A 7,612-nucleotide genomic window follows, 5' to 3' on the forward strand; every position below is an offset into this window, starting at 1 on the left:
GATACCAACCAAACCTTTGGGAGAAAAATGTATCATCAAGGGTGTAGTGTACCCCTAATGAACAATGTGTGATGTTAGTTCTAATTTTGTAATTTTGATAAGCAACAAAAAAGGGTACTCTAATCTATGAGTGGTTTTTCCTTCCAAGATGTGTTGATATCTAAATTTAGGGATGATAGGTGGCTATGTAGGGGTTTTTCTTAGTCAACCCCCCATTTTGGTGATTTCCACCTCCATGAATAAATTATTTGAAAATATAATGTGTATGATGCTCATGTATGAGCTTTGAATGTACAAATGCAAGGATCCAAATCCTTTGATCTAAAACCTTAGCATGAAGTATTATGATTGAATATGGATGAAACAAAAATACATAGATTTGAGGATAACCTAGAAATCATACTAAGCCCCTAAGGATAAAGTACTATAATTCATACTCATCATCCATGTTTTCTACTCCATGATTGAATCTTGAATTCTTGAATGGTAGAATGTGAAGAGGAAGATGAAGAACTCTCTTGCTTTGAAGGATGTTTCTAATCCTCCTTGTCTCCACCTTGCAAATGTGATAAGACAAATTGGGATATCTACAATGGCATTTTCCACATAAAAAATGCTTTCTTGATCTTTCTTGATCATATGTATGATTGCTTGCTTGATAATCCACTTGCATCATCTATATATGCCAAATAAAGCAATCAAGGGTGTTTATATATGATGCAGACTGATCTCTTCTTGTGGAATGACCAAGCTTAGAAGCCTAACTCTAGACCAAACTCTTAGAAGTAACTAACTATCATGACCCAAAAAAGGAGACTACACCCCTAATGATCAGGTGTAGTTTCCCCTAAGATTGTCTCAGGACTCTAAAATAGGTCCTGAAATCTAGAAATTGAGTCTCAATTTTGAGAAAATCCAATTTTAGTCCAAAAATGAGCTATGTTGATTGAAGTGAAATGAAAGGGGAGGACCTAGATAAATAGATCCTATCATGAGTTTTGAGTTGTAGAATAAGAATACCAAGGAGGACTTAATAGGTCCTACCTAGATCCCAGTTCAAAGAAGGATAGGTGAGAGACATAAATGAAAATTTTATCATTAAATTAAATTGAATAGGTGTTAAATGGTCATAAATTAAATTTCTTATCCCCCACTTTAGTTGAATATAATACTACATGAATATGTAAGCTAACACAAATAAACTTTTTTAAAGGAAAAAGGATATTGCAAAGTCCAAGAGAGATAATCCTACAAGAAAGTTTCAGTACCCACATCCTATAGAACACATGTTAGTAAAAACCAAAATCACCTAGATTTTACTAAGAATGATTCTGTGAGGTTCATAGGTGCCCATATGCCCCCCTTGTTTTGGCTTTCTCTTTTTGGAAAGGTGAAAGAGGGTGATATAGAAAACCCTAGGAACTAGAAATGTAAATTGATGAAAAGGCCTTCAAAAGTAATGAGGAATTTTTTAAAAAATGTATCTCAACCAAATTCAAAGGGAAGATAAATGAACCATGATTCTAATGCTTCTAACAACAAGAAAATTGGACTTATCTAGCTCATGTTATGAGGAACAAAGTAAATCCTTATTCTAAATGCATAGAAAGGAAACCCTAATTGTAACCCTTATTTATGTTGAAAAATACTATAAATAGAGGTTCTTACCATTTATTTTAAACCTTTGTAGCTTGAAAAAATGATGAAGGAACTAAAGCCCACATGGATAGAGGTTATGAGAGAATTCGTCTGAATTGGTGACTTGTTTCCTAAGGTGAGTGCTAGTGTATTTTGCTTTATGTCTCAATATGTGTTTTTGAGTATTTTGATACATATTTTTTACTCTGAGGAGAATTGACTTACATTTTTTACAAAAGATCGACCCTGATAAAACTTAGTCAACCCTGATAAAACTTAGTTGACCCTATCCAAAATGATTAGATTAACTTACAATATGATACTAGTGTTGAATTTGATGTGATATTATATTGCTAATGTCTCTACAGAAGCATTAGATGTCACATGCAATTTTTTTCATACAAGATAACATCTAGAACATGAGCATGGAGGACATTCAACTACTAAAAGATATGGGGTTTTATTGGATAGGCTAGATTCCACTAAGGCATGATCTTAGTTTTGATAGAATAGTGTGATGAGGATACATGTTCATTCAATCTTCCAACTGGGGAGATCACTATGGCACTATAGGATGTACCAGATACTCTACCTTGTAATTAGAGTGCTTCCAGTGAGGCCTCACATTGGGAGGAGTCTAGATCAAATATTTGAGGATGAGGAGTATAGTGCAGAATGAAGATCGTGTTGGACTAACTACCAAAATTCCCCTTTGTGATTCATGACATGGCTTAACCACCTCATGTGTTCTACAATCTAGTGGTTGTATTGGGCATTGACAGGTTGACCTTTTAGTGCAATAACAACTCTATCTTTTAACGAGTAGTATTAGAGCTTGGTCATAGGTTCGAATCTCCTCAAGTAGCGTTGAGGGGGGACTGTTGGACTAACTATCAATGTTCCCCTTTGAGATTCATGACATGGCTTAAATACCTCCTATGTTCTATAAGTCTAGTGGTTGTATCTAGCATTTATAGGTTGATCTTTTGGTGCAATGAAAAATCTAGCTTGTAATATATTGTTGATGAGATCTAAAGAAGATTAGATGGATCTACACAATATCATTCTAGGTGGTACTTCTTTGTTGAGATGATGGATATTTTAGACATTGAGCTACTTCATGACCCTGGCATGTAAGGGGACACTATTCTTGTCACTATTTACTCATTTGGTATGAGAAATGGAGAGAGATTAATCAGTGTTTGCGTAGGGTAGGAGTACACTTGCTACTCTATATTCATAGTTGATCATACTCATCAAATACTAGAAATAAAATTTGATAGTATGTACACTCTTATAGGTATGGTTATTTGATTATTTTACGTGAACTAGGCCAACAAGAGTTCTTATAGCACTAGATTAGAGCCTTTGTAAGAGTGTATGCATATCCCCTTGCTAAGTTATGACAACTCAAATATTTGTTGTATTGGAGAGTTAGATTTGATCACAAGTGAGGAGATGAGTAGTGTGGAGACCATACCTCTAGATGGAAGAGTAGCCTAATACTACACACCAAATGATATAATCATAGAGGAAGACATTCCTAGATGGATGACATAGTCATGTGATCATGTCATACTATTATGAATGAGTATTAAGATGGTTTGGTTTGTAGTAGGGTGTATCAAGAATAGCTCCATAGTACACCCACCCGAAGAGATATATTCAGAGAGGTGGAGCCATGCGATGACCTATAGTAGCTAATGTCATCTCTAGTGATTCAAAGGAGGGAGAGGATGTTCCAATGACCATAAAATTATATGTAGATTGTATGGAGGAGTACATCCTCCACTAGATTAGACATGGAGTAAGGTACATCTTCCCACTGGACTACCCCATAGGATACCCTAGTCACTTCTATAAAGCTCAGAGAGGAGATAGAAGAGAGGAGGGTGAGGCCATGGAAGAGGGTGAAGAGATGGAGCAAAAGCATCTTCCAAAACCAAAAATGAGAGATGAGGGGATCCTTGAGGAAGAGGAGATAATAGATGAGAGAAAATAACCTCTAGGAGAAGAGCCTATTATAGAGGAAACAATAGAGGAGATGTCCCCACCAAATCATGTGATGGATGAGGAGTGAGCATTTATCGTGTATGCTATACCATTGAGATCATGATGCCCACGATCCTTGAGTGACATTACACTCCCATGACCTAGACAACAGGATAATGGAGCAAGAAGTCAGTCCATACCCCCACCCTCGACATCAAAGAGGGAGCCAAAGTGCACTAAGGGCATGTCAAGTAGGGTTTGCAAATGAATTATATATTAAAATGTGATTTAAAAAAAGAAAAGTAGAATACTAATAAGATTATATACGATTACAAGGATAGAGAGAGAGTGGAGGAGCTTCATGAGTTAGGTCCTAAGGGACCTAACTATAGCTTTGAAGATACCATGCACCCATCACCATGAGGTTAGAGAATAAAGAGATCCCATCGCAAGAATACCAAGACATTTGATGCTTCTAGTGAACAAATTAAAAGTGGGGAGCAGACAAGAGGTAACTTATTCTATCTAGATTTATCTGACGGGACATGTTTGTTTGCACAATGATGATATATGGTTATTGCATAAGAGGTTATTGTAATCACCCAAAAATGGTCATCTGGATTATGAGCCCCCTTTCTAGCATTTTTTTCTCAAAAATATATTTATTCGATTATAACCTATGGTGTGACCACTTTATCCCAAATCTCTTATTTAATTAAAATAACATGCTCCATTTTAATTAAATAAAAATCCCCAATTCCCACTTATCCTAAGTGTGCACACACAAAGCATTATTCCTATTTTAGAAATAAATGAAATGATATTTGTGTCTACACATGAATGCACAATTTTCTATGTGAGAGGAATCTTCTATTTTTAAAAATAACTTTAATTCTCCTCCACACATTTCAAACCCTCTCAAAAGTCAACCATTAATTGTGATTAGTTGAGATGCTTGAGCACATGGATCACTCAAGATGCATTCTCCTCCCTTGATTATGCCTCTTTTTCCTCTTAATCTCTACCGTCCAATTTTCTTCAAAAGATCTTAGTCTCTCATGCTATTGTAATGTTGTAGGTTTTCTTGGTGATTTTGGAGACTTGGAGAATTCTTGCATTTTTTTCATTTTAGCTTAGCTCTCATTCTACTTATATTATGGAATACTTTTTAGCTTAGTTCTCTTTGTTAGATTGCATTTCATTTAGAATAGCTTACATTTGCATTGCGTTTTATTCTAGATTCTTGGATATTTGCACTCTTGCCTCTACTCTTTGAATCTCTTGTTCTATGGTGCACCTTGAAAGGGTTTCATAATGTTACACTTATATTTATCTTCATCCTTAAAGTCAATTATTTAGGTCTTGGAGTACCTAGGTCAAAGTTGAAGTTGAACCTTCAAGTTAGTTCAAGTTCAATTTCAAGTTCAAAGTTCAAAATCTGGCCAACAAGTTCAGCCTAAAGTACAAATTTAGATGTAAAGGTGAAAAATATAAGTTCAAGGGATGTTGTTGTGATTAAAAAATTAGGTTCATGATATGGTTTGGTACTTTGACCTCAACACAATAGGTCCACAAATTGGAAATTTAGATAAGTTCAAGTTTGTAGAATCAAGGCCCAAGCTTCAAGCCTCGAGCTTCACCTTGACATGTTTTGAAATACAAACTTAGATATAGATTCTCTAGTTTGGAAAGTTCAAAATTGGAGATTTAAATTCATTTTCAAGTCTCAGTTCAAGGCTCAAAATGGTTAGGTTCAGATGCACGATTTAAGTTCAGCCTCAAGTTAGATGCCTATTAACTCAGTATAAAAGTGTTGCTACTCAGTACATAAGCTCATAAGGTTAGGTTCAATTCACAAGGAAATTATCACTAACTTAGTGGCTTTTTTCACATTTTGGTTTCCAATGGTCAATACGTTGTGTCTAGCTTCAAATTAATTCAGTCTCCCCATCTAATTTGACATGATCTAAGTGCCAGTAGATATATCCTCTGAAAACCTCAAACATTTTCCATTATCAACTACCATGCCTGATGTATATGAAAAGTGGACACAATGATACCTTCTCAATATATACCAATTGGGTCATCAATCCATGGGAGCTAAACTCACCATCAACTTAAATAAGAAATTGCATTCCCCATATCATGGCATCATATGTAGATTCATAAACTCGAAGGCATAGGAGATTGACTAAAGCATGATTCAAAAGCTCCCTTAAGAACAATTAAAGAAAACCTAATTAAGAGGGAAGAACTGTGTCTAAGTTGTCAAGGTCTGACACTCAAAGATCCTTGATGTCAAAGTTGCTTGAATGATTGGAGTACCGGGTGCCCACAAACCCAAATGTGGGGGTGCATGAAGAAACCTCTTTAGAAAGGGATAGTTGGCATGTAATATCTTCAACTTGTGGGGAACCACATGAAGCCAAAATAGATACCCGACCCAAGCATTAGGTCACCCATGCAATGTAGTTATCAGGGTGGTTGTTTAGTTATCAACATAAAATGGTTCAAATGAAAAGACATAAAGTTTGTGAATTATTTGATAGAATATTGCAAGCTTGGCCTTTTGATCTCATGGACATGCTATCACAGTGGTGAAATCTACAGAGGGAAAACCTTAGGTTTACTAAGAATCAAACATCTCAAAGAGCATAAGACAAGAAGGGTGATATAATCACCCATTATGTAAAAACTAATGCATGGAATGAAATATTGGCACGTATATTGGTTAAAAAAGATAATGAGTATAGAGACACATTCCCAATGTCTAATGACACCTGTAGATGACATATGGAAAGAATTATTTATTTAGCAAGCCATGGGCTGCCATCCTATACAAGTTAGGAAAAATTGACTTGTCAAGGTGTCAGTCAATGAAGAGGATGATGTTCCAATTGAATACACACTGAACCCAATTCTCAATGGAGTGATAAGCTCATTGCAGAACCAATATATGATGAGATTGTGTTTGGAGTACCTGATGGCTAACATGTATCCTTGATTGACTCCATTATTGATTGGATCCAAAATGGATAGCAAAATTGGATGACCCTCCCAATGCAAATGATACTCATTGGCAATAGAATGACATGAGAAATGCTTGTTATATCACATGTCAAGTATGTACGTGTTATGTGTGCTTCATATAATAAACTCAAGCTAAGAATATATATGTGATATCTAAATAATATTCTTGAAACTGAACATTATATGTTTTCCAAAATACTTGCAAAGGTGGATGATGCACAATAATTAGTTTTCATAACTAAAATAGAACTGACAAAGAGAGGAGATAAATATGCTAATGAAAGTCAAGCAATGGGTTCTTCTTCTTTCTTGGGTCTGTAAGTTCTAAAGCTGAGATTGTAGAGGAGTAGAATTTGTAACAGGGGAGGGATATTTTTTTATGCAGATTAATTCTAATAAAGGGATGGAACAATACTATTATTGTTTTGTCATGTTTCTGAAATAAAGATGAATATATGTGTGCTTGGTCTTGTGGTCTATACATTTATATTTTTGATTTGGAAGGATACTGAGTCCTTTTACTTATGTTTTAGATGTAGTCCTGTATTACTAAATTAAATGTGATGTATCTGATCTTGTGGTCATGTACTCATATTTTTTGCATAAAAATATTTATAGATTTCTCTCCCTCTCTTCTATAATACAAAAGATTGGTTAGGTAGTCCTGTGGTTGCTTATTCATCTTTCTCTTTCTATTTAGTTTTTAAATCTAGCAATCACATCATCCTATGTCTATAGATGAATGTCAGAAAACCTTAGTACCTTTAGGTTAAAGGTATATCCTATCATTAAATTCATTGCAAATCTATAAATGAGGGAGTTGTACCTCTCAATTCAGAGGATAGTTATCAATCAATGATAACTAATCCAATTGTTAGTTTGTTTTGTCCTTCTTAATTGAGCATGTTGCTTCCTTGTTTATGTTTCTATCTAAAGGAAAAATCTTTTTACT

The sequence above is a fragment of the Cupressus sempervirens genome, chromosome 11, assembly GCF_028749045.1.
Source record: "Cupressus sempervirens isolate cs-2001-9-10 chromosome 11, ASM2874904v1, whole genome shotgun sequence".
In the NCBI taxonomy this organism is placed as follows: domain Eukaryota; kingdom Viridiplantae; phylum Streptophyta; class Pinopsida; order Cupressales; family Cupressaceae; genus Cupressus; species Cupressus sempervirens.